Genomic DNA, 27,668 nt, shown 5'->3' with positions numbered 1-27,668 from the left:
CGCACCCAGCCCAGGGTCTTTAATAGAAGCTCTTGAGGAAGGGCAGCTTCGGAGTACAGATTTTTTTCATGTCCAATATAAAACAGAAATTTAAATTAGCTTAAATTAGGATACAGTTCACAGTGTAAGCTCTAGGTATGCTGCACACAATCCACAACAGAAAGGAATGACAATCTCAGGGTGGTTATTGTTGATTCCAGAGGTCACGGGGGCTTTGTACTCTTCAGTGTAGCAATTTGAAGTGATGGGAAATGGTCCTGCCCCGCATTCCACCTCTCCAGGCAGATCTCCATTTCTCCACTACTACAAAGACGCCAATATCAGCAAATCTCACGCCTACAACACGATGCTACAGACGCCTGCAATAAACGACAGGCCCAGGGAGGACAAGGTAGGTTTTGAAAGTCTGTATCACAGCCCACGTGGGAGAAGCATCTACTAGAATAGCTCGCTCATATAGCCTGTTGGAAAGATATTTACATCTCTTAACGGTACAGTAAGCGCATTATCCTGAACCTACTCAGTTAGAGAATTTCAGGAACCAAGCACCCTTTCATGGCCCAAATGTTTAATTCTATACAACAGGGAAAGCGCATCAGAGCCAAGCAACTGAGTTAGAATGAAGTTAGCTGGCATTGCTAGGAGAAAACTAAGGTGTCAGACAGCTGAGATTTCTCAGGTCTATCAGGATATCATCACCAAATGAAACCAGCAAGAGGACACGCCACAAAGACATACAGAGGACAAATGAAGTGTGGTTGAAAACTCGAGGAAGGATCTAAAGAATCTAGTGACTGGTGAGAATAGGGAAAGAAAACGTCTGGATTTGCCCCTTTCCGCCCTAACTCTCCCATTAACACGGGAGACAAAGTGACAGTTATCAAGCCAGGGCAGTGCTGGCATGAGGGAAGGCATATAAATCAATGAAGCAAAACTGGAAGTTCAGAAATAAACCCCTACATTTATAGCCAATTGCTCTTCAACGAGGGTGCCGAGACAATTCAACGGGGGAAGGAATAGCCTTCAGCAAATGGTGCCGTGACAATCGGATACCCACATGAAAAAGAATGAAGTTAGACGTCTTCCTCACACCGTACGCAAAAGTTAACTCAAAATGGATCATGGGCCCAAATGTAGGATCTAAAACTATAAAACTCTTAAAACACAGGAGCAAATATTTGTGACTTTGAGTTAGGCAAAGGCTACTTAGCTACAACACCAAAAGTACAAGTGGGAAAAGAATGAACAGATAAATTAAGCTTCTTCAAAATTTAAAACTTTTGTGCTGCAAATGACGCCACCCAGAAAGTCAAAAGACAACCACCAGGATGAGAAGAAAGACAAGTCATTTATCTAATAAAGGACTCATATCCAGAATATACAAATGACTCTTTAACTCAATAACAAAAAGACTTAAAAATGGAGGCCAGGCGCAGTGGGTTACGCCTATAATCTCTGCACTTTAAGAGGCCCAGGCAGGCGTATCACCTGTGGTCAGGAGTTCAAGACCCGCCTGGCCAACATGATAAAACCCCATCTCTACTAAAAATACAAAAATCAGCCAGGCATGGTGGCGCACACCTGTAATCCCAGCTATTTGGGATGCTGAGGTGAGAGAATTGCTTGAACTCGGGAGGCAGAGATTGCAGTGAGCTGAGATGGGACCACTGCACTCCAACTTGGGTGACAGAGCAAAACTCCATCTCAAAATAAAATAAATAAATAATGGGGAAAGGATCTGAACGGTATATAAAATCCAATAAGCATATGAAAACATATTCAACATCATTAGTCATTAGATAAATGCAAATTAAAACCATAATGAGACACCACTCCACATCCACTAGGACAGCTATAACAAAAAAGACACATAATAACAAGTATTGGGGAGAATTTAGAGGAATTTGACCCCCTATACATTGCTGGTAGGAATGTAAAATGGTGCAGCTACTTTGGAAAACAGTTTGCCAGTTCCTCAAAATGTTACACAGAGTTACGGTAGGACCTGGCAATTTCACTCCTTGGTATATAGTTAAGAGAAATAAAAACAACAGGCCAGGCACAGTGGCTCACGCCTGTAATCCCAGCAGTTTGGGAGGCCAAGGCGGGCAGATCACCTGAGGTCAGGAGTTTGAGACCAGCCTGGCCAACATGGTGAAACCCCATCTTTACTAAAAATACAAAAAATCAGCCAGGCATGGTAGCAGGTGCCTGTAATCCCAGCTACTTGGGGGGCTGAGGCAGGAGAATCACTTGAACCCAGGACGCAGAGGTTGCAGTGAGCCAAGATCACACCATTGCACTCCAGCCTGGGCGACAAGAGCGAGACTCCGTCTCAAAAAAGAAAAAACATATATTCACATAAAAACTTGTACATGAATGTTTATAGCAGCATTATTCACAGTATCCAATAAGTGGAAGCAATCCACATGTCCATCAAACAGTGAATGGGTAAACAAAATGTGGTATATCCATACAATGGAATATTATTTGGCCATTCAAAGGAATGAAATACTGACACATGCCACAACATGGATGAACTTTGAAAACATTATCCTAAAGAAGCCAATCTCACTCACACACACACACAAACACACACACACACACACACACACACACACACACACACACACAACTATACTGACATTTATATGAAAGTCTGGAACAGCAAATCTACGGAGACAGAAAAGAAATTAGTGATTGCCCTGGGCTGCTACAGGGAGGGATATGGGGGAAGGGCCAGGAGTGACTGCTAATGGGGATGGAATTTCTTTTTAGGGGTGAGGAAAATGTTCTAACATTGACTGTGGTGATGGTTGTACAACTGTGTGAACACTAAAACCACTGAATTGTACACTTTCAAAAGTTGAATTATATGAATTACATGCTATATGAATTATATCTTAATACAGCTGTTTAAAAAACAAAGGTAAACAAAAGTTAAGGGAAACCTGGGGCTGGAGTAGGGATGGTGGAGAGAGATGATGCATTTACCCCAGTGGTTTGCTGAGGTGTTAGAGAGGGGAAGGAGAGGCTCAAGACCGTCTGCCCAAAGCTTTCAGTAAAGCAAAGAACACTTACATGTGTGGTCAGCACCCTTTCATTCACACGGAAATCTCAGGAAGAATGAGGATACTGAAAACCAGACCTGATTTAACCTGGACTGGGGCCTAACTAGCACCTTAGCATGTTAGCTAAGGGAACCTGGACTGAATTGTGATGTTTAGAACTTGGCATGCAAGTTCTTCACTCAGCTTATGGCTGGTAGGGATTTATTCCAATCCTAACTTTCACTGGCATGGGCTGAGTGTGACTCTAGGAGACCTTGTGTGTATTGAGACACTTAGTCTTTTTTGATTATTTGTAAAGTGGTACTATGTTTTTCTCTATGTCTTCACATTATGTTTACAAATAATTTAACATGAGCCTCTGTTAGCAAATCTTCCCAAAAGTCCTCTCCCATTTTCATGCTCCCGCACCCCTACATGCCCAGCTCGCCTTTTATATAAAGCCCATAGAACAAACTCTCCTTTCCTGAAACCATACCTAATTCACCTGCAGTAGTAATGGAATCTAAAATAAAAATAAAAATCCTAACCTTTTGCTCAAGGCAAGTACTACATGCAAGTTCTTCTCCATGACCTCCCAGTGAAGAAGAGAAACATGGCGGAGAGGACCTTCAAAGTTCTCCCAACTCTGAAGTGCTCTGATGCTTGGATCTACGTATCATCTTTTCCAGATGAGACTTTGTGTCTCATGGATGTGGCAGAGGCAGCAGAACTGCACCAAAACAGAGCTGGTAAAGAGCAACTCAGGTGGAAGGTCCCTGGGGACAAGTACTGCCGAAGTCATTGAAGCTGCTGGCGTTATGTTTCTACGACTCTCTGATCCCAAGTCCTATATGTCATAACAATATTAGAGAGGAAGCACCATCATAAATAAAACCAAAAAGCAGACGGTTTTTAATAATTCATTTGGCCATATCTTACCACCTATGTGATGTCCCGTTTTAAAAGCATTATATGGACTTGCATTTCAATATTTTAACTATTCTTCACTCGTACACGTAGTCGATTCCTCTGCCACTCCAAAAACTTGGAAACACCACACCAGATTCATCACCACAAAGGCAGAAGTAACAACTGTGCCATTTTCTATCATTTTTCAAGATTGGATCATCACTAAAAATTACACCAAGGTTATTTTTTCAGCTATGAGGCAGCCACATCAAAAGGTTTGATAACACAGTGTGTGTAATGTGAGGAAACGTATTCTCATCGATTGCTGGTGGGGCCAGAAACTGGTATGAGGCTCCTGGATGGCAATTTGGTAGTATCCATCAAAATTACAATGTGCATTTCCTTTGACCCAGAAACTTATCATCTATCATTTTATCCCACGTGTGCAAAATGACAAATAAATGAGATTATTCACTGCAGCACCTTAATAGCAAAAGATTGCACACTACTAAAGGCCAATTAGGTACTAGTTAAATAAATTACATCAGGTCAATGGTATCTTGTGCAGCTGGAAGAAAAAAAGAACAAGAAAGTGAGGAAAACGTAAGGGACAGATTAGTAGATATAGCATGCTTCTGTGTGTATAAAAAGAAGCTAAGAGGGATAAAGATGTATTTACTTGGCTACACAAGAAACTAGTAACAATGACTGGCTATGAGGAAGGAAACTGGGGCTATGTGGAAAACAGCAGAAGGAAGTTTTCAATTGCAAACCCTCTGGTAATTTTTAAATTTTGAACCATGGAAATTCAACATGTATTACAATTTTTTTAAATAAATATACATTTTCTTATAAAAGACTGACCATCAATGCTCACAGGAACTCAGAGAACCCACCTCCTCAGCCAAGTTCTCACCTCCTCCAGCCTCTGGAAACCCTTCCTTTGTCTTTTCATGGGTACCTCTGGGCCATGAAAGATAGCAGAGCCAGAGCCCCAGGAGCAGCTGTACAAACAGAGCATAGCACCAACTCTCCCACACCAGTTTACACTGGTTAAGTTAAGCAATTCCTTTTCACCACATATAGCTCGGAGAGTGGAAAAGGCCCAGATGGCCCAGGACTTGCAACTACGCGAGCGCTTCCCCAGCTTTTCCACTCCAGCAACCCTACGGCAGAGAAGTCCAGTGTGGGGTGATGAGAGACATCCACGGGACTGCACAGAACTGCTTTCAAGGGTTGGCTTTTTCCATTATAAATGAATGTAAATTTTGCATTCAACACCATAGCATTTTTCATTCTACTATGTCTCTTTTTGTATTAAGGATACTATGTTCTTGGTATTCCAGGAAGTGGTGTCACTTTTACCCTGTGACTTTGCCAAGCACTCTCCTCCTTGCCCACCCAGCACACAGACACATATCCCATCCTAACACAGACATAAATCACCTCAAGAATGGAATTCCCATTTATATTTCTAAAAATGCGGCTCTGTCTGTTTAGAGGAAACAGCAAAGGCTCTGAAGTCAGCCAGATCAGATCCAAACCCAGGCTGTGCCTCTTGCTGGGCCTTCCACTGGGCCTGGCCTCACAGAGCCTTAGTTTCCTACCTGAAGAAGGGGGATGAAGTTGCCCACCTCATACATTATTGTAAATATCTAGTTAAATGGGATTACAGCTCTCGTTGTAGCCCTTGTTATTACTGCTACGTCCACTAAACTCACATCTGCTTCCCAAAAGGGAAGGACCTCACACAGCTTACCCGCTGTGGTTCCAAATCGTCACACTTGGCTTCAGGCCACCACCTGCACATTTTTTACCAGCTAAAAAAATCAAGCCTAGACTTCTCAAAACAGAGAATTTAGGTCTTCTAATAGTCCTTCCAGGGTGACTACACTGCACAAATAAGATGACACCCATCTTATTTCAAGGGTAAGTCAGGTTTCTTGTTTGGCTAATTTATTAAAATCTTAGCCCCCTTCCTTTCCTTCTTTCTTTCTTCTCTGTAGCCCGACCTGCAGTCTCCTCGGCTGCAGCTGCCCCGCACAGCGAGCCGCCTGGGACTGCCAGCGCCCGGCACCGCCGCTGCCTGCTTTTTCGCCATTGGCTGCAGGCGCGGGTTCGCCATGTTGGCCACGCTGCTCTCCAGCTCCTAGCCCCGAGTCCTCTGCCCGCCACGGCCTCCCAGGGTGCTGGGGCTGCAGACGGAGTCTCGCTCACTCGGTGCTCGCTGTTGCCCGGGCTGGAGTGCGGTGGCGTGGTCTTGGCTCGCGGCAGCCTCTGCCTCCCAGCCGCCTGCCTTGGCCTACCAGGGTGCTGGGATTGCAGCCCCTGTCGGGCCGCCGCCTCGTCTGGGATGTGGGGAGCGCCTCTGCCCGGCCGCCCCGTCTAGGAAGAAGTGAGGGGCGCCTCTGCCCGGCCACCCCGTCTGGGAAGAGGTGAGGAGCGCCTCTCTCCGGCCGCCCCGTCTGGGATGTGGGGAGCGTCTCTGCCCGGCCGCCCCGTCTGGGAGGTCTGCCACGGAGGCCGGAGGCAATGTGGGGGCTGGACGTGGTGGCTCGCGCCTGTGGTCCCGGCACTCTGGGGGGCCGAGGCGGGTTGATCGCTTCAGGCTGGGAGTTTGAGACCAGCCTGGCCAACATGGCGAAACATATGAAAAGTGCAACAGACAGACCAACCAACCAACTCAGTGACAACAGAACAGGTCTACCCTGGAGTCATACTCTAACTTTTTCTATTTTCCTCCCTTTCTGATCCTTTATCCCACTTTCTTTTTCTTCCTCTTCCTTCTCCTTCTTGTCAAATAGAGGATTGAGCTATTGTCATTGATCCATATAAAGTCCCTCTCTCATTTATTTTAATTCCCACCCCCATTTCTATTCCCCGACTTCCCATGTGCAACCTTCCTAGTATGTTTGATATGCATCTTTTTGTTTGTATGTATTTTTAGAAAATGTTTGTTTTGTGTGCAAAAAAAGATTAATAAAAAAAGAAAGAAAGAAAAAAAAAAATCTTAGCCCCATTTCCCAGTCAAGGGTGGTGTGGTAAACTGATGGCATCTAAGAAAAACATTGTTCTAAACAGCCAAACAGCCTGCTTCAACATGCTGAATTGCTAAATTTCTATTACTTTAAAAATAGTTGACTTTCAGCCATATGCTCCAATTACCAATTTTCAAAGAAGGAAAAAAGAAATATAACAATTGTATCACACGTATGCGAGAGTGAAATCCCAGTCTTTGCCATACCGCCATTCATTGCACATAATCACCTGCCTGCAGGCTGGCACATTTTCCACATTTTCATAGGTTAACACCCACATTTAGAAGTGTTCACACTGGCCCCTGGAGCCACAGGAGATGAGCACAAACCCCCCCATGGCACCATAAATGGCCCCATTCGCATGTTCTGCCTGACTCAGGAAGCTGAGGGGGGCTCCCTGTAGGAACATGGACCCGACAGCTTAGATAGGCCCATTCCTGATGGACAACAAGTGACCACATAGGGCAAGGGCCTCCTGCTTGTCCCAGTGCCCACCCAGTACACAGACATATCAGGTTTTACTAATTAACACGGCCTCTGCCACAGCCGGCTTTTGTTTCCTTTCTGTCTCTCTTTTTTGCTGAATGAGTGAAAACAGCTGAGGCGTGCAGGCCGGGGCATCCAGAGAATGGAATGTCGGTGTCAGTTCCACCTCGCTGGCCACCCCCATGCCCCAGTGTGTTGGGGCTGCAGGATCCCAGCTGAGAGGTACTAGAAGCATCCCCTAGGTCAGCTCATCTCCTGGGAAATTACTGTCACCATCATGGCTGTGGACATCTGCTTTCATTTGCACAATAAGGGCCTGGGTCACAATAATGCGTCCCTTCCTCACTCTGAAGTGTTAGGAAAGCAAGTCCCCCGTATTGTGTCTTCAGCTTCCCCCTCACCTGAGCAAAGGTCAACTATTCAGGTACAGAAACAGCATATATTTTAGTCTTAACTAGCATACTTCATCCCTTCTCCCAATCATTTGTTAATTTCCCTGGCATAAGGTCTCTCTAATCTTGGGCTTCTCAAATTTTAATGAATTACCTAGAGATCTCATTAAAATGCTCATTCTGACTCAGGAAGTCTGGAGTGGGACCCAGGACTCTGCATTTCTAACAAGCTCTCAGGTGATGCCGATGATGCTGGTCCGTGGATACCCCTTCGAGTAGTGAGGTCTAGGCTGATTGGACCCTTCTCAGCCCTCAGGGCCTTCCTGCAGGGATTTGAGCTGAGCTCCTAACTGGTCAAATCCTTTATGCTTCTTGGTAGGACTCTCAGTGCCTGGGATTTGGCATCAGGCGGCTTGTGCGCTACTGCAGGCTTTGCAGCCAGCTCACATTGCAACCTTCCACCTGCAAGCTCTTGCCCTCTCTGAGTTCAATTCACATCCTTAAAGAAGGTATAATCAGTAATACCTAAACAGATCAGAAAATCAAAAAAGAAAGAGATACAAATCTTTAAAAAGTTGAAATTATTTTAGTAATGTAAAGTGATGGGTTCCTTCCTTCCTCCTTTTTGATTTACCTACTTACCATATTTTGGGCAAGATGGGGTTGAGCCATTGCGAAATATTTTTAAATCCCATGCTCCAAGAAGAACATCAGAGTTTCCAAATTTTCTCACTGTATTTACCAAAATGGTCAACACGAATCTCTCCCGATATATCTACAGTTCAGAACTCAGTTGGTTATACAGTGATAAGCTCTTTTTGTTTGTGTATTTGTGTGTAGGGGGGGGTCAGGCACAAATAAATAGTGCATGGGAGAGACGGAAATAAATGTGGCAAAGGAAGTGGCAAAGAAGTAGAGGGTATTCATCACCCAGGTCCCAAATATTTCCAAGGAAGAGTTGATTCCAATGCCAAAAATCGTACAGATCAATATTCAATTTCTTTTTGTTAAAAGATGTGAATTCTAGACCAGACCCCGCTAACAATTCACGTATGATGACGATACACAAATCATTTAACTTCCATCTGCGTTCACTTTCCCCCTCTGCAACATGAAAGGGTCAGTCTATCTCGTTTCAATGTCCTGGCCAGCTCTAACAGGCTGGGATTCTAGAATGAACCTGAAGAAGTCAGGCAGCATTAGGCAGTCCTGGAATTCAATGAGCTAAGACAACTAGAGGTTTTACTCCTACTGCCTCATGTTTACATTTTATTTTCAAATGCTGCCATTTAAACCAGATCATCTGTAACAATGTCCCCGCCACAGCATCTAGAGGTGAGGGCCATTCTCTCCTTATGGTCACTAACCTGCCATATTCGTGGAGTTTACATATACCTTGTTTTTTTTTTTTTTTTTTGAGACGGAGTCTCGCTCTGTCACCCAGGCTGGAGTGCAGTGGCGCAATCTCGGCTCGCTGCAAGCTCTGCCTCCAGGGTTCACGCCATTCTCCTGCCTCAGCCTCTCCGAGTAGCTGGGACTACAGGCGCCCGCCACCACGCCCAGATAATTTTTTGTATTTTTAGTAGAGACGGGGTTTCACTGTGGTCTCGATCTCCTGACCTCGTGATCCGCCCGCCTCGGTCTCCCAAAGTGCTGGGATTACAAGCGTGAGCCACCGCGCCCGGCTACATATACCTTGTTTAATGAAGATTTTATTTACATCCTGTGTTTTTGTTGCCCTGGTGGCAATTTTCTTGCTTACAGAACCACCTAAAAGATACTCCCTTTTAATCATATTCAATTACCCAGTTTTTCCTATAGCAACTCAGTGATTACATGGGTTAAAAATGTCTCTGGTTTTCTTCATAATGTCCTAAGGAAATAAGTCAACATGTTCCCTTTAAAAAAACTAGTTAAGATTCACTCTCAGAGTGGCCTGTAATTAAGACATAGGTACAAGACAAAAGTTACGACAATAAAATCCTCACATTTGCTCACAGAATGCATTTGACACACAATAAACCTACCGAGATACCCAAGAAGAAAATAAAAATACCTACGACCACAACACACTGCAGCTAAATAGCTGTAGAGCAGTGAAGTGATATGATTCTGTTTATACAAAATGTCCAGAATAGGCAAATCCATACAGACAGAAAGTAGACTAGTGGTTGACAAAGGATGAGAGAAAGGAGGAATTCAGATGAAAGGGGCTTCATTCAGGGTGATGAAAATGCTCTAGAATTAGATAGTGGTGGTGGTTACCCAAATTGTGAATATATAAAAACCACTGAACTGCACACTATAAAATGTTTAAAATGAATTTTGTGTTATATGAATGTTATCTTAAGAAAAACAAAAGAAAACAAAAAGAGTGCAGGCCTTGGAGTCAGCAGACCTGAATTGGTCCTGCTTGTTCTTCTCGAAACTTCAGTTTTCTCTTTATTCTAAAAATGAATTGAGACATTATGCAAAGCACCTAGCAATGTTTCAGACACGTAGTAAGACCTCAGTCAATCACCACAATACATTAAGGTTGGGTAGACAAAAGTCACACACCCAGGACTTGAACCCGGTTCTCTGACTGCTTGTGACCTCTGCTAGTTGCTACCAGTTTCTTCCAAGTGGGGGCAGCAGCTTGAGGGAAAATTCCCCAGAGCCAGACAGGGAACGGAAAAGGAGGCCCCGAACCTGCCAGCTGGGGGCTTCAGCTACATCCACGCACTCACCAAGACTGCATTTCAGGGGCTTCTCTGAAACACAGCCTTAGGCCTTCCACTGTGCCTTTGCTTTGTTTTTTCAATACCACTCCTTAGAAAAATTCTTACAAAATGTTCCCCAGTTTCCAGGAGATAAAAGGAGCCTCACATCTTATTTATAAGACACCATTTCCCTCACCATGAGAGCCACAGTCTAAGCTAACCTTGTGACCAGCATGTAAAAGTTCTGTTTATAGAACCCAACAGGCCCCTGCAGTGCCGTTCGCCTTCAAGGAGCTGCTGGCTGGCGGAAGGGACTCCACCCAGACAATGCCCTGCTTCCAGCACTCTGAGTCACTAGGAAAATATTGGGGGGTGGGAGCCGGGTAAATGCAAGCATTAAACTCCCAGTTAGAGTCGCTGTCACAGATAGACCACATGGCTTTACAAATGATTACAAATCAGCCTGCTGTCAGCACACACATGTCCAACAGGTTCAACAGGATTTTTGAAGAAAGAAGATAAACAAGCAGCCAAAGGCTCAATCTGGAAGCTCACAGGCCCTACTCCAGTCCACAGTTCTGCCCTGCACCCCTGCCCAGAAGTCTTGTTATTTGTGAAAACAGATCCTTCACCTTTCCCATTTTGCTGCTACCATCTATCCATAAATGCTGAAAGGGTCTATCCTGAATTATAGAAATCAAGCAATTTTCAGAACTTAAATACAAATGCTGAGGCCAAGAACTTTCAATCCAATGACGCTTCTCATCAATACCTCCTTGCAGCCCCAAACAACACAAAATTTCCCTGTACAAAGCTGTCAACTTTTCTCTTTGCCCCATACTTCCATGGCCACAGGAGCGACGCCAAGCAGGGACTGGAGAAAGAAAAGGGCATGGCCTCGGTAGGCGAGAGCCTGGGCCAAGACTGCTACAAGCATTTAGGCCGACTCTGGTACCCAAAGGGTTAAGACACCTGACAAGCGTGACCTTTATTATTTCCTCCTTTAAAGTAGTAGGCTGTTCCCCTGAGACAGAGCTGAGCAGACCAGGCTCCTACAAAGCCCACAGTCCCCTGGTTCCTCCTTGCAGGCCAGGCTACCCGGGTCAATAGCCAGCTCTAACTGACTAGCAAGGGGAATGGGGCCAGAATAGAAACGTCCTGATCCTGGTAGAGTCACCTGACCACTGTGAGGTTTTGTGCAAGTAACAACTTCTCTAAATCACAGCTCGGCTTTCTTAAAAACAGGGTGGCGTTACGGATCCATTCACTGCACGGATCAAGAAAAATGAAAGATAATGGTGCGAAATGTCAAAGGATGAGTCGCTATATACACAGCAAACAGTGTCCAGGAAGGAATGACTATGTACCACCCAGAAGTTACAGAGCATAAATCACAGGTTTCCTTCTATACAGAGGCCTTGAAGGAGGTGTGGTGACTTTTTGGCCCCTGTCCTCTTAGAGCAATTGTTTCCCAGCCATGCTGTTGGAAAGACTCTCACTTGGTCCCTCCTTTTCTGAATGGAGAATAAAATGCCACCCCCTCCCTCAAAAGAGCTGGGACAGAGTGGGAGGGATGGAGTAACCAAGTCTAATCCAAGACCTTCCCCAGGACTGCTCTAGGGCCAGCCCTCATCTGTTTTAAAAAGGAGCCATCTTGGGGCGCTGACCAAACAGGCCCCATGAATCACTGTGAGGGTCATTAGTGCTGTAGTTCTTCTCTCCTCCAGGCACATGCAATGTACTTCTCTGCCCCCTTGAAATCAGGAGTGGCCATGTGACTAGCTTTGGCCAAGGAAATGCAAGAAGTGGCAGGTGTCACGTCCAGGTACAAGCTCCAAGAGCCCATTAGTGATTTACTATATCCTCCTCCTACCGCACTGCAGAGATCACCAACACCTGGGTCCCCCAGGGACTCAGGAACAAAGCAACCAACTCCAGCCCTGCCATGACTGGATGTGAAGCATGAGCAAGAAATAAGCTTTTCTTCGTTAAGCTACAGAGCTTTGGAGGCTGTTTATTACTGCAGCATCGTCTAGCCTATCACATCACGTAAAGACCTACTATTATACTTGCAGATTCAGCCCACCCAGCTCACATCCATTAAAAACAAAACCTGGAGTTCATCACAAGCTTCAGCCCCAAGGACAAGTGGGGCTGTAACAAGGAAAGAGCCTGGGCTCCCAGAGTCAGATAGACTCGAGTTTAAATCCTGGCTCAGCCGCCCACCAACCATGCAACTCTGAGCCTGTCAATTACCTTTTACTGAGCTGTAATCTCCTCCACTTTGAAAGGGCAATGATAGTACCTGACATACAGGGTGGTGGTGAGGATGAAATGTAACGTGTGTAAAGTACGTAGCATGTGGCCAGGCGTGCACTGTGCTGCGTAAATGGGAGTGATTCTGCTAACCCTCATCATCATTATCATCAGCGTCGCCCTGCTTTTGTCAATGACCAGCAGTGAACCCGGAGGCTCTGTTTCCTGCTCTGTAAACTGGTAGAGTAATGCCATGCCACTCCCAGCGTGCTCAGCACAATGCCAGGCAGGGCACAGGGGGCAGCTGCTCAATAACCGTGAATACCCATACCACCCTGATATGATTTGGCTGTGTTCCCACCAAATCTCAATTTGAATTGTATCTCCCAGAATTCCCACGTGTTGTGGGAGGGAGCCAGGGGAAGGTAACTGAGTCATGGGGGCCAGTCTTTCCCGTCCTAGTCTCGTGATAGTGAACAAGTCTCACGAGATCTGATGGGTTTATTAGGGGTTTCCGCTTTTGTCTCTTCCTCATTTTCTCTTGCTGCTGCCCCATGTAAGATGTGCCTTTTGCCTCCCGCCATAATTCTGAGGCCTCCCCAGCCATGTGGAACTGTAAGTCCAACTAAACCTCTTTTTCTTCCCAGCCTCGGGTATGTCTTAATCAGCAGCACGAAAATGGACTAATACACACCCCTTCCACTCCAAGCCTTTAGCCAGCCTGCCCTGAGCACGCCCCAGAACACTGCAGGCTGATGAAGCTGCAACACCTGCCCCACACACAAGGGGGGCCCAGTCCTCAACTGGTCCACTCTGAGCTTCAGGTTGCCCTCCAGGACCCATCTGATGAGAGTCCCACTCCCTCCACCCCTAGCCAGGTCACCTGCTGTCATTTACTGGACCACAAGCACTGCGTCTGCCAGGGTACTCTGACCTTGGGGACCCCAGCCTGACCCCTAAGATACCCACATCAACCCAGATGACTGGTGATTTTGAGAAGCCCTCTTGGGTATGAGTCACAGAAACCTGGCCCATCCCTGGGGCCAGCTCATCAGGAGTAGGGGGAAGTCCCCTGCCAAAGCGCCTACTGACCTACTATTGAGGATCTGGAGAGCCTGGCAGCCCCCGGCTGGCCCTGGCTTTGACAATTAACGGTGTTACAGCGAGGCTCTGCGGAGTAATAGACTTCACATCTAGGAGAATCTACCATGTGCCACAAAATCCCTAGTCAGACACTAAAAGCATCCCACACTGTGCGTCCTTAGGCGGTAGCTTAATGAAATGCTATGCCTGGTACTGACGTATTCCAACTGCACTGGGACCTCTGAAAGTGGCCTAAATAGAAGGAGCACTGGAGGCTGAGCAGGAGTGGGTGTCTTGGTCCCAGGGCAGCCCCTGGGTCGGTCTGTGTGACCTGAGGCAGTCACAACTTCTCCGAGCCTCATTTCCATGACTATAAAATGTCAGAGAAGCCGGGCGCGGTGGCTCACGCTTGTAATCCCAGCACTTTGGGAGGCCGAGGCGGGCGGATCACGAGGTCAGGAGATCGAGACCACGGTGAAACCCCGTCTCCACTAAAAATACAAAAAAATTAGCCGGGCGTGGTGGCGGGCGCCTGTAGTCCCAGCTACTCGGAGAGGCTGAGGCAGGAGAATGGTGTGAACCCGGGAGGCGGAGCTTTTGCAGTGAGCTGAGATTGCAGCACTGCACTCCAGCCTGGGCGACAGAGCGAGACTCCGTCTCAAAATAAATAAATAAAAATAAAATAAAATGTCAGAGAAGAGAATCCAATTAAGGATTGAAGTACCCACCACTGATTGTCTACAGTCACTGAATGTACAACTTGAACAAGGTACAGTGCCATTTCTAAAGAGTTTAAAGTCCCAGAGAAAGTTCAACATGTTTGTAAGTGAAATCTAAGTAATCACTGCCTGAAGATAGGCTCAGGAGCACACTGGTCTAAGGTCCCTAAGGTCATAGCCATCTCTGCGATTATCTGCATGTCAGATAAAGGTTATTTCCTCTCTCTGACCTACCAAAGTTTCCATTTCTCCAGATAAATTAAAACAGGCCTGTATTTCATTCATCTTACCCATTCATAAAGTCATAGAACATCAGCATTATTTGAGACACCAAGTTTCTCAGGTTGAAACCCTAATTTGAATTCCCAGCACTTCCTTCCACCTTCCCCGTATCTCTGGAAGATAAGCAGCCATTCAGCCTCTGCCCCGGGGGCTGGAAACACACTGCCTCTCCAAACAAGCCTCTCCATTTTCCCACAGCTCTCAGGCATGGAAACTCCTCCTTCACACGGAGCTGACGTCTGCATTCCTACAATATCACTGAGACCAACTGAGGATGGTTTAGTGAGTCCTTCTTCCAAATGAGAGCCTTCCAAACACTTAAAACCCACCCTCATACCATCCTATCTTTCTTTTCCTCTTAGGCTAAACTGTCCAAGGTCCTTCCTCACTCACTGGCAGGTTGTACCAAGTCTTCTCTCAAAGCACGGGGGCCAAAATCCAAACAACGCTCCCTGCAAGTTGGGCCTATCAGCATCCTGATTACCAACGGCTCTAGGCTCCTGAACATTCTCCCAGAGAACAGAATAGTCAGACCCCACAGAGAGGCTGGAGATAAAACCTGGGGCTTGAACAAAAGACTACCAACCAAAGAAAGTCCCCGCCATCTCTAGACACACAGACACCCATGGGACCCTTCCCAGAACTTCCCCCCTGTGAGTGCCACTGCAGGATCCACGGTGGCAGTCAGGGCACTGCTGTTGGGGTCCCACTCCTGCTTCCATCTCTTCCTTAGCTGCCAGTCCCTTTCCTCTTTCCTCCCCATCTAGGTGCTTCCAATAACCCTCTGGCTTCTGTGCAGCTCTCGGATGGCTCCTAGAGGTCACCTCTTGCCCCAACCCCACCCCTTTTGCTGGTAAGTTGTACCTTGACTTCTGGGGAAAAATCAGACAACACCCTTTTCCCTTAGCCTCCTCCTGCTCCCCACTTCTCTCCCTCTATGGCCAACACCCCGTCTCCACCTCTCACCCCATCCCATGCCAGGCTATGCCTGGGGAACTGGACAACAAGCCTAACTCCCCACATGGCCACAGGTGAGTTGCTGGTTGCACCCCCTGAGGACAGGGCTCTCTGCCTAGGCAGGCATCACTGGATTTTCTGGGTGCTCAGTCTATGCCAGACACCAGCTATGTGCTTTCCATGAGTCATCTCACTGAATTCTCTTCGGCTTCCCCCTGAGGGAGGCACTACTATTAACTGTTATAATCCTTTGCTTCCAAGTGAGGAAACTGAGGTACTGACAGGTAAGTCACTTGCTTAGGGGCTCTTAGGTATAAGCAGCAGAGCCAGGAGCCGACCCAGGCAGCCAGACTTGAGAGCCCACAGGCTGAAAACCACACCAGGAGCCCTTCCAGGCAGGGCCTCCCTCTCACTCTGTGCCCAGCCCAGCACCTGGTACACAGCACACTCACAATTCAAGGTTACTGAATTAATCAGCTTGATAGAGGTTTTTATGTGTCTAGGTATTTAATACCCTGTGATACTCCCCAAGCATACACACGCATTCCCCCACCACACATGTATTCTGTATTTCATAGTTAATACACACTATTTCAGTGGTGTCATGGGCTAAATCAACTACTGTGAGCTGGCCTGAGAACCTAGCCTTAATTCATAACAACGTCTCTGTGAGAAAATTCCTTCAACTTCCAAACACCCCACGTAAAAATAAAATGTTAGCGCCCTCTGTTCCTAAAATAAGCATTCAGTTAGCAGATTCATTCATTAGGATGCTGTCTACCTTTGCATTGCTAAAAAAAATCTGTCCTGGCTGAAGTCAGCCTCACTTTGTTACATCTTTGCCTCAGAAAAGATGCCTGCATTTCAGAGGAATGTGTGAACTGAACACTCCACACTTTTTTTTTTCTCCAAAGTCTTCACTCTCAATCCAAATTTCTCACAAAATTGATAGTTCTCTGGGAGCACAGGCTCTTGCTGACCCTGATAAATGATTGCCCTCATTAACAATGTTCAGTTCCCCGAGATGGCTGGAATTCCAGCTCAGGAGGGGCCTGACGTTCGTTCTAGCCTCTCATTTTCCAGATGACCAACTGGGGCCTGGAGAGGTTAAGTGGCCTGTTCAAAGTCACACAGTGATATCTCAGCCGTGGCGGGAAGTTGATAGCCTTGATGCCAACTTAACCTCCTCCGCAGGCTTCATCTATTAACCTTAGTAATTCCTCTCCCGCTCCCTGACAATGGCAGCGCCATTCCCAACACACGGCCTCTCTGCCAGTGCTGCATGGGAACCCACGGGCTGCAAGGGTGTCCTTATGCTTATCTGGCCTCAGAAAAACACAGAAGAGCCTCTCTTGTTTTCAGCTGCTGACAGTGGCCACCCACCAAAGGAAAAGGGTACGAAGGAAAACATCTCACACTTCCTTCTCAACCCCAAAGATTCACTCCCCATTCCCACTCCCCACACCCAGGTTCTCATCCACTCACTGCTAGAAAGCCAGGCTGCCCAACTCCAATACACACCTCACCACCCAACCCATTTACCAGGCATCTTCCAGAATGACCTAGCCAAGATGGCACTTCCACCATGACATAGCTCAGAGCCCAGAACGACTCCCAACACACAACAAAATGCATCCAAACTCCCCTCAGCCTGGCCTCCAAAACCTTCCTAAATTGAATTCAGTCTACCTATTCTGTCTGATCTGCCCAAGGCTTCAATTCAAACCCTGTGTCAAACACATTCCTCTTTGTACTGGGTCAGGCCCATTCCCAATTACAGACCTTGGTATAGTATCTACAACTCTCTGTGGAAGGTACCCAAAAAAGAAGCAATTATGTAATGCAGTATTTCCCCAGAAGTATGCTATGGAATGAAATATTGTGAAGATTCTTTGAAAAAAGATTTGTGGCCCACTCATATTGTGGAAAATTCTTAAGGTCAAGTCCTTTCTCAGAGAATCACAATTTACATTAACCCACATATTAAAGGCTCTGAGAAGTTACATAATAAGAAAAGCCATTTAGGCCAGGTACGGTGGCTCACGCCTATAATCCCAGCACGTTGGGAGGCCAAGGCAGGCAGATCACTTGAGGTCAGGAGTTAGAGACCAGCTTGGCCAATATGGTGAAACCCCGTCTCTATTAAAAATACAGAAATTAGCCAGGTGTGGTGGCACAAGCATGTAATCCCAGCTACTCAGGAGGCTGAGGCAGGAGAATCACTTGAACCTAGAAGACAGAGGTTGCAGTGAGCCAAGATCACACCACTGCATTCCAGCCTGGGTGACACAGTGAGACTCCACCTCAAAAAAAAAAAAAGCCATTAACTTTATTTCTTGAGTTCCCAAGTTTATCTCAGCTCTTCCTTCCTTTCTCCACCTCTCCCACTGCCATGCGACTCCAAGCTGCCAACGTTTCCTTCCCAGGCAACAGCAAGACCCTCCAAGCTGGTCTACCCACATCCCCTCTTCTGCCCTCTCCAATCCATCCCCACACACTGGGGCAGGAGAAATTATTTTGAATCCCAAATCAGATCATGTCACCCTCCACCAAATGCTTCAGTGGCCTTCTTGTGCTCTTAAGGATAAAGGCAAAAATAAAAAACAAACGTCTTTAATTCAGTCTCCAATGTCTGTATCATCTACCTACCCTTCGAGCCCCATCTCACGCCACACTCCTCCTCCTCACCCACCCCATCCTTCTACTGGCTTTAAAAAAAAAAATAAAGTTCCTCCTGTACCATACTTCCTCCCACCCCAGGGCCTCTGCACGTCTGCCTGAAGACTCTGCCTCCTCTCTACCAATCCTCACCTCCTCAAGGAAATGGTCCCTGACCACCCAAATGAGGTCAAATCCTAGCCTCTCTCCTGCATAAGCCTTGTCATGGGTGCAATTTTTATTTAATTGCATGATTTTTTTCTTATGTTTTCTGTAAAATTTTTAGGATAGCATGCATCCATTTTTGCTCATAGGCTTAATACACTGTCTGGCCACAAGTAAACACTCAAAAAAAGAAAAAACAAACAAACAAAAACAGGTTGGGCACAGGGGCTCATGCCTGTAATCCCAGCACTTTGGGGGGCCAAGGTGGATGGATCACTTAAGCCCAGGGGTTTGAGACCAGCCTGGGCAACATGGCAAAACCTTGTCATTACAAAAGCTCCTTGAGAGGCTGAGGTGGGAGAATCGCTTGAGCCCAGGAGACTGGGGCTGCAGTGAGCCATGATCAAGCTACTGCACTCCAGCCTGGGCAACAGGGTGAGACCTGGTCTCCAAAAAAAAAAAAAAAAAAAAACTGTTTGACCAATCAACCTAAGTATGAGCAACTGATGGGAAAAAAGAAAGCACAACACAAGACTGTATATTCTATAGTGGAGACAGGAACCCAGTGCTACGAAGAGGAGGTGAGGGAGCCTTAACTCTATTTGGGTGAGACAGGTAAAGCTGCAGAGTGCTTGGTGCCACACAGAGGGAAGGGAAAGGCAGTGTAGATGGAAAAAAAAAAACCAGCACACGCCACAGTGTGGAACCTGTGGACTGGCTGCTTTCTGCTCGATTCTGTTTTCCATCTAGACCATCCCCACCTCTGATCCTCAAGGGTACAGAGAATGTCTTTTACACTTTTCTTAGCATGACACTGAGGGCACCAGGAAAATGGAAGTGCCCGCTAGTGTGAGAAAGAAATGCCTCCCTATACAACGGCTGAGCTTCTTCCCTGCAGGACTCCTACAGGCCGCTGCCTGTGTGTGCAGGGGTGCAAGCCCGCATCTCTGCTGCACAGCATACATGCTCAGCTCCTGTGGCCTGAGCTGAAGCCACCATTTCCAGATTCTGCAGGGCCTGCCCCTCTGCCTGGCCCACCCACACCCTCCATTCCTGTGGAATTGCTGCATTTCTGGAAACTGTAGCCCTCTCTTTCACCTCATTCTGTGGTAAGTAGCTAGCTCCAATAATTGTCCTATTTATGTTAAATAAGAAGCAGAGAGTGAAGAAGTTCAGGCCACTCAAGACCCTTGTCTGCGGACTTTTACTTCACGGGATCAAAGTTGAAGCATGAGAATATGTCTTTATTCTTTTTCCCCTGCTGAGGCCAAGAGACACATGCCAGACGCTTCTCCTGGAGTGTACTGTCACAACAGGAACCCTGCCACCACCCGCCCCACCCTGCTCCCCCCACCTGCCCCCAGTTCCCACTCCAATCTAACCAGGCCTGTTCTTTGTTCCACAAAACAAACAGTGAGTTCTGCCTGTCAGGGCAGACAAGGTGCACACACAGGAGCAAACAAAGAGGCCCTCTTGCCTAAGGCCTTCTTTCCTGTTGGACCAACGCTGTCACTGGTGCCCTTTGTTCGAAGTCACCAGATGCACCAGGCACTTACAGGGACCTGCTAAAAGATCCCTGGGCCTGCACCAGCTGGGATATCACTCCCCAGCTACCCCATACCACCAAACACAGCAGGATGTGGGACCTTGGGGATGTCAGACTCCCATTCCTGGGGTCTGCTGCTCTGTTTGGATTGCTGAAGTGCTGCTTCCACACAACGTGGATGCAACTGTCACCCTTCTCAGCGTTGCCGGACTCAGCAACCACACAGCAGTTGCTGTGCCTGGCCCCTGGCCCTTCTCCCCTCTCTGAGTCTATCAGCACCCATCTGTTGGTGGCCAGACACTGTGCTACCAAGTCTTGAATGTATGGGCTCATTTCACCCTCACTGTGCTCTGTGTGCTGGGCTCTGTAATTATCCTCATTTTATTGATTGGGAAACGGGGGCTCCAACCAGTGAGGTGTCCTGACTCAAGGTACACAGCCAGGATTCAATGTGAGTCTGACTCTGGGGCTCATGCTTTCATCCTCTACAATATACTGCCCACCACCCCAACTACTAGCTAAAGGCCACCAACCTCTTTCTTGATCATTCCTTTACAAGACAGAGTTGGAATGGAGTAGAGCAGCAGTCCCCAACCTTTTGGCACCAGGGACCAGTTTCGTGGAAGACAATTTTTCCATGGATCGGCGGGGGTTGGGGGGAGGGATGGTTTCAGGATTAAACCATTCCATCTGAGATCATCAGGCATTAGTTACTATAGATTCTCATAACGAAAATGCAACCTAGATCCCTCACATGCACAGTTCACAATAGGGTTCGCGCTCCTGGTCCCTAACAGGTCACAGACCTATACTGGTCCATGGCCTGAGGGTTGGGGACCCCTAGAGTAGAAGGCAGGGCTCCACCCAAATATCAGGTCAAGCACAACTCTTAATCTTCTCAATAGGTAATTCTGTTAAAAATTATCACCTTTTTTTTTCTTTTTTTTTTTTTTTGAGACGGAGTCTCGCTCTGTCACCCAGGCTGGAGTACAGTGGCGCGATCTTCGCTCACTGCAAGCTCTGCCTCGTGGGTTCACGCCATTCTCCTGCCTCAGCCTCCTGAGTAGCTAGGACTACAAGCGCCCACCACCACACCCGGCTAATTTTTTTTTTTATATTTTTAGTAGAGACGGGGTTTCACCGTGTTAGCCAGGATGGTCTCGATCTCCTGACCTCATGATCCGCCCGCCTTGGCCTCCCAAAGTGCTGGGATTACAGGCGTGAGCCACCGCGCCCGGCCTATGATTTTCTTAGAAATAGTCACGTTTTGGTTTTAAGGCCCTACAGGTAAGGAAGTAAGGCTGTTTGGGGGTTTTTTGTTTTTGTTTTTTTAAACGTATTTGTCACCTTGGTAAGCCTGTCTAACCAAGCTTTAGAATAACCCTGTGAACATTTTCCCTGGAAACACACACTTCCCTCCTCCTGTCTTTCACCCATTTATCTTATCTTGGAGTTCATGAGGCTCCATTCCACAGTCATTCCTGGTTATCAGTTTTGCTTTTACAAACAGCATTTATCTGGATTGCCAAGACATTCTTGGCCTTCTGGAAATATGCTTTCATTTTTTTTGTCAATTAGTTGCTTTATGTGCTTCCAAAGTTATGCTTTCACATGAAAATAGATGTTTTCCCAATTCCCTTGGACTTCACTTGGTATTAACAAAATTTACAATGGAACTGGGACCTAATGCTCTATTAAAGTCTATCTATATCAGGGAAAATAGGGCTGGTCACACTCCAAATGATGTGAAATACCTCCCAAGACAATGTGGATTCATTTAACACCCTTCCTTGGTGCTTATAAGTGCCTCCCCAAAATCGTTCATCAGTGCTCTCATATGTAGAGCTTGAAAACAGTAGAGTGGCTATACCTTTGTATTTTCCCAGATGGAGAGTCCCCAGAGCTGATTATTTACTGTCATCCTTTCTTTCTCTCCTTAATGGTGTTCCCAGGTCAAAAGGCCAAACGAAGGCTGTTTTTGAATCATTGCAGGTATAAAACCAGAAATTCATGTTGTATGAGACGTTTGATTTTAAAGAAATAAGCTGGTGATAACCATGAGGAATACTTGACACAGAAGGGAGGCCTTCCCACAAGACAGCTCAAAGCCACCTCGAGGTCTGAGGGCTGGCAGAGGTTGCAGAGTCACTGCATCTTACAATCCACCAAGATGCTGGTCATGAGACCGAGACCAACTGGAAGGCATGGTGGTAAATGAGCTGACTGAGAAAGCAAGAAGGATACTGATGACACCATGCAAATGAGTTGCTGACAGCTGGTTTCCAAGTTACACACGAAAACTATTTCAGAGATTTCACAGGAAATGCTTCCTGTAAAAGCTACAGGAAGCATAATGGTTTAAGGACTCACAGGGTATAGCCAAGTTATATGAACTGATCCTCTACCCTATAAAGCCCCCAGAAGGATGTAAATAAAGATTTTTAAAAGACCTTCCTTCAAGCCATTTCCAGTAGAGGTAATGAAAACAATCTTCATAGTTCCTGTCATACAAGGAATGAGTGATAAATCCCTAAGACAGGAGCAATGAGAAAGCTATTGCATGCAGAGAGGAGGAGCTACCTTCTGGCTTTACAGTTAGAATTATACATGAAGCACATGGAGACATTTAGAGGGATGGCAAACGCGCCAGTGTCTGAGCTCATGCCTAGACACTCGAGTTTCCAGGGAACACCCTTGGCCAAAATCTGCTGGATGAGATGCCAGCTGAACACTGGGCACCATCACAAGTGGCTAGAGTTCAGGAATGAACAGAAAGCCATAATCCAGTTGTTCTGGGATGGAAAATTTAATGCATACCAGTTTGCAATTAGTCTAAAATGAAGAATCAGGACCATTTAGCCCCAAACAGAAAGAACAGAAAGTTCATGGGATTGGGCTGATTCCCAAAATAAAATCCATCCCTCCTCCTGCTTTTATGTTTTCTACTTCTATTTTTAATGGCCTAATCACATATGAGTAGTTTATTATAAGTTGCTCATAAATGAAGGGTGTCAAATGCGGAATCCAGGTGCACAAGAGAAAAAAGGAACAAAGAAAAAGGGTGGTGGCACAGGTGGACTCTTTCACAGCCTGGATTTCAACAGAACCACAGCAGGGTCCTAGAGACACGTAGAAGAGAACGAGAACTCCACCTCTGTACTTCCATCATCAACAAAGCTTTTTGGCCTCCATTTCAGAATACGGATCCTTCTCAACCCCTCCCCACTCACACACCATCCAGTTAGAAATACTCATTTGACGGCTATGCCAGGAGAACAGTAAGTCACTAGATGAACCTATCAATGTGAAACTTTTTAAATGGCAAGAACACAGGCGGATAAAAGTGATGGTCTTCGGAGCCTGCATCCCTTGCTTTGCAGATTTATTTTTTAAGTGATTTTCAGGTTTATACCCCATCAGTGTTTTCACATCTCGCTCTGAGCACTTACTGTCCATCTCATTCTTCTAGGTACTATGGGTTACAAACGTGGTACGTGAATCCTTCCCTCATCTCCACATATTTAGGAGAGATGCCTGGTTCTCCTGGGGATCTGGACTATGTCTCGCTTATCTTCTTAGCTCCAGTGCCTGGACCAATGTCATATATACAGTTGGAGCTCCATAACTACTTGTTATTTGTTGAAAGCCTCTGATTGTGGAAAGTAACTATGCACCTATTATAACCACAGCAGATGGAAAGAAGAGCGTCGAATCTGAGAATATGCAATCTCACTAAATCCACTAAATGGTTCTTCAAAGGTTTCTAAAACTTGACAGCATGTTTACTTATAGACATGAGTGTATCTGTGCTGCTGCCAGGGAGTAGAGCTTATGATCATCCAGAAGTCCTATTAACTCATGGGTCTTCATTCTATAGTTAATCCCCAAAACTGAAAGAAAAAGAAACAGCAGATATCATGTATCTCTTTTCAGTTTAACCAAGTTGATTTTTAATCCCTTGTTTCTGACCATTGAGATCACTGTGAATCTTGGGTCTGCCATTTTGTACTTGGGCTGTCTCTGCCTGCTTTGGGTCACGTACAGTCTTGATAAGCATGCTTTCTGTGTCTTTATGTCATGAAAAACAAGTTAACGGGACAGGACCAAGAGTTCTGTCATCCATCACTAGAAAGCTCCTTCCAAAATCTGTCTGTGGCCCCAATCTCCTTGCCTAGTAACCCTGTCAAAAGAAGAAAGCACAATTGGAGTGATTCTGAATGACTGCAGACTTCTAAGGATCATCTACTTCAGCTCTTACTTAAATTTTAATATTTTCAAAAGAAAAGCAAGAGGATCAACACAATTCAACTTCACCAGCATTAACTTCACTGCAAATTTGAAATCATAAACTCACTAAAGTATTAATTATGGTCTAATGTATTTATTGTGTTCTTTATCTTATTAACTCCTGGTATCAAACCAGACCTCAGAATCATACTCATATACTCACATTTAGCAGCTACACCCGTCCCCTTATCCCACGTGTGGAAGGACAGATGTTATCTCATACTTCACAGTAAGGAAGTAAAATCTGGAAATAAAATGCCCATACCTGAGGGCCTGTTCAAGACTCTGGGACAAAGATCTGTTTCTCCCTCAGTGACGTGTGGGCCTGAGGCATGTACAGATGACAGTGTGCATGCCTGGATCTCAGCATCTACCTCCTCTCTCTGCTCATGGGGTCCCCAGGTCCCCAGGCTAGCAAGGAAACTTGGGTATAACTTTCAGAATTATACGTCAAGAGAAGCTTTAATTCCCCTGAGGAAATGTTTTGTTTTGTTTTTTTTCTTTTTCCTTATAGACAACAAAAATCATGAAGTTGATCGTGTTTCCTTTTTCACTTTGCCAGAAGTCTCAGGACTACGTCTCTAATTCACCTTCAGGATTATTGGACTACACAGCTGGGTTCTATTCGTCCTCACTATCCCCAGAATTGATTCTATTTAAATTTATATTTCCTATGATCTTTTAGAAATGCCTTTCTTTATTTTACTCTACGTGCTTTTGTGAGTATTCTGATTCAACCTATGAAAAATGTCAATGTATAAACAAAGTTGCAAATCTACTGCTCGCAAAGTTTCCTTGCAAATGAGAACCTAGCACTCCTTAATCTGTGCACCGTCCTATTAGGTAGGATTGGAGATCATCTTCAAATGCATCAACATTGTAATCCTGAAATATGTGTGATGCCTCTGAGGAAATGGATCAAGTTAGGCCCACCTCATCTTTTGAACCTCAATTTCTAGGATCAATGAATCGATCAGATCCTCTAACCTCCCTTAAGAGGTGCCTCCTATTTCCAGGTCTCCAGGTTCTGCCTTTACCAGAGCGAGAAACCTAAGGCTTCAGTTGATAAATCAAGCGTATGCCTCCAGCTAAGTCATCATACCTGAGGATTTCAAAGAGCAAAAGCCTTAAATGAAGAAATAAAGTCTCTGACTGGAAATATGTGGAAGTGAGCTTTCCTTAGTTTTTACCTAATGTTCTTTTCTAGCTCTTGATCCCATTCAGGAGACCACATCACATTCAGTCATCATAGCTCCTCAGGCTCCTCTTGGCTGTGACAGCTCCTCAGACTTTCCCTGGTTTTCATGACCATAACAGTTTGAGGAGTTGCATATACTGGGCCAGGTATAGTTGCAGGAAGGTGGAGGAGGAGGGGAGTTGGTCCCAGTAGTATTTGCATCTTTCTCGGGATAAACATATTTTTAAAGCACTTTTCTGACACATTCTCATTGCAAACCTTATGCTGTTCTCTAAAGTAGAGAGAGGAGGCATTTCTTTCTCTTCCTAAATTATTTGGAACTCTTCTATAACGGAGATTCATCTGTTCTTCGTACATCATGGGCATCGTTATCCCATTACTATTCTGCCTCTTAGCTGCAATGTGAGCGTCTCTGAGTACAGGGACTCAAAGCAAAAAGTGGTACGTGGAGTGGATTCGGGAAACATACGTTCTAGGGCTCACTCTTTCATTGTATCAGCTAACAAACATGTGAGTGCCTCTTGTGTGCCAGAAGCTGTGCATAAAGATGAATGAGGAGCTCACAGCCTTGCAGGGCAGACAAGAGGGGAGGTTAACTGCCGTGCCAGTGGCAGAACAGAGATGCAAGTGGTGCCACGGAGAAAGCAGTGGCACTGTGGGAAGCAGGCTGCTTGAGGATGACTTCACAGAAGAGGCACCATACTGGGTGTTAGAATATTCCCCCAGGTAGGATTTTTTAAACGAAAAATTATCGTTAGAAAAGTTTTAGATTATAGAAAAACTGCTAAAATAATACAAAATTCCCTTTCATCCCACACTCGGCTTCCCCTGTTACCGCATCTTACACAAACGTGGTACATGTGTCATAATGAATGAACTAATCCTGATCTATTATTCTTAACCAAAGTCCATACTGTATTCAGCTTTCCTTAGTTTTTACCTAACGTCCTTTTCTGACTCTAGATCCCATTCAGGAGACCACATCACATTCAGTCATCATAGCTCCTCAGGCTCCTCTTGGCTATGGCGGCTCCTCAGACTTTCCCTGGTTGTGATGACCATAACAGTTTGGGGAGTACTGGGCAAGGTATATTTGCAGGATGTTCCTCAATTGGAATTTGTCTAATGTTTGGGGTAGAAAGACCACAAAGGTAAAGTGTCATTTTCAGCATATCATATCAAAGGTATAAACTATCAATGGGACTGATGCTGAAATTGATCACGTGGCTGACGTAATGTTTATCAGGTTTCTCCACTGACTCCCCAACCCACCATAAAAAGTGACTCTTTTCTCCCCCACTTCATCCTGTACGCTCTGGAAGGAATTCACTATGTGCAGCCCAACTTCAAGAGTGGGGAGTGAGCCCCTACCTACTTAAAGGCAACATATCTAAATAAATTATCTGGAACTCTTCCAGAAGGTAGATTCCTCTATTATTCCCCATTTATGTATTCAATTACTTGTTACATCAGTGCGAACCCCATGCGCATTTATTTTATTTGGGGGTCACAATCCAATACTACCTTATTTTGTGACTTTGGCCACTGGCAGCTTCTGTATTTAGTTCCTGTGTCCCTCTGCCATACCTCATCCATGTGAGTGCACGTGTGTGTGTGTGTGTGTGTGTGTGTGTGTGTGTTTGGAGCACTTCCTTACTTTCTGGCACTGCTAGGTAGGTTTTTATAACATGGGTTCTAAACATCAAAGCCTGGCCATGTTAACATCATCTTCAAATGCATCAACATCATAGAACTTTAATGCCAGAGAGGGCCAGGGGTCATAAATCCAGTATCCCCATTTAACATAAGATAAAACAAGGTTGGAACAGTTGCCTGAGGTCACACAGCTTTTTAATAGCAGAGTAACACAGCCACTATGAGAATTCCTGATTTTTATTGCTTATTTTCATTTTTTTTTCACTATTTCAAGTAACTACTGT

The 27,668-nt window shown here is 45.7% G+C and overlaps 1 protein-coding gene across 2 annotated transcripts in view; it reads right to left on the bottom strand.

Annotated features, from left to right (window-relative positions):
- The window catches only part of CGNL1 (cingulin like 1), a 127,189-nt gene that overhangs the window by 34,664 nt on the left and 64,857 nt on the right, over nucleotides 1-27,668 (bottom strand). The window lies entirely within an intron of this gene.

Source organism: Hylobates moloch, unplaced genomic scaffold (genome assembly GCF_009828535.3).
Source record: "Hylobates moloch isolate HMO894 unplaced genomic scaffold, HMol_V3 SCAFFOLD_14, whole genome shotgun sequence".
Taxonomy (NCBI): Eukaryota; Metazoa; Chordata; class Mammalia; order Primates; family Hylobatidae; genus Hylobates; species Hylobates moloch.
The sequence above is the reverse complement of the archived record's forward strand: the minus strand, read 5'-3'. Positions and strand labels throughout refer to the sequence as shown.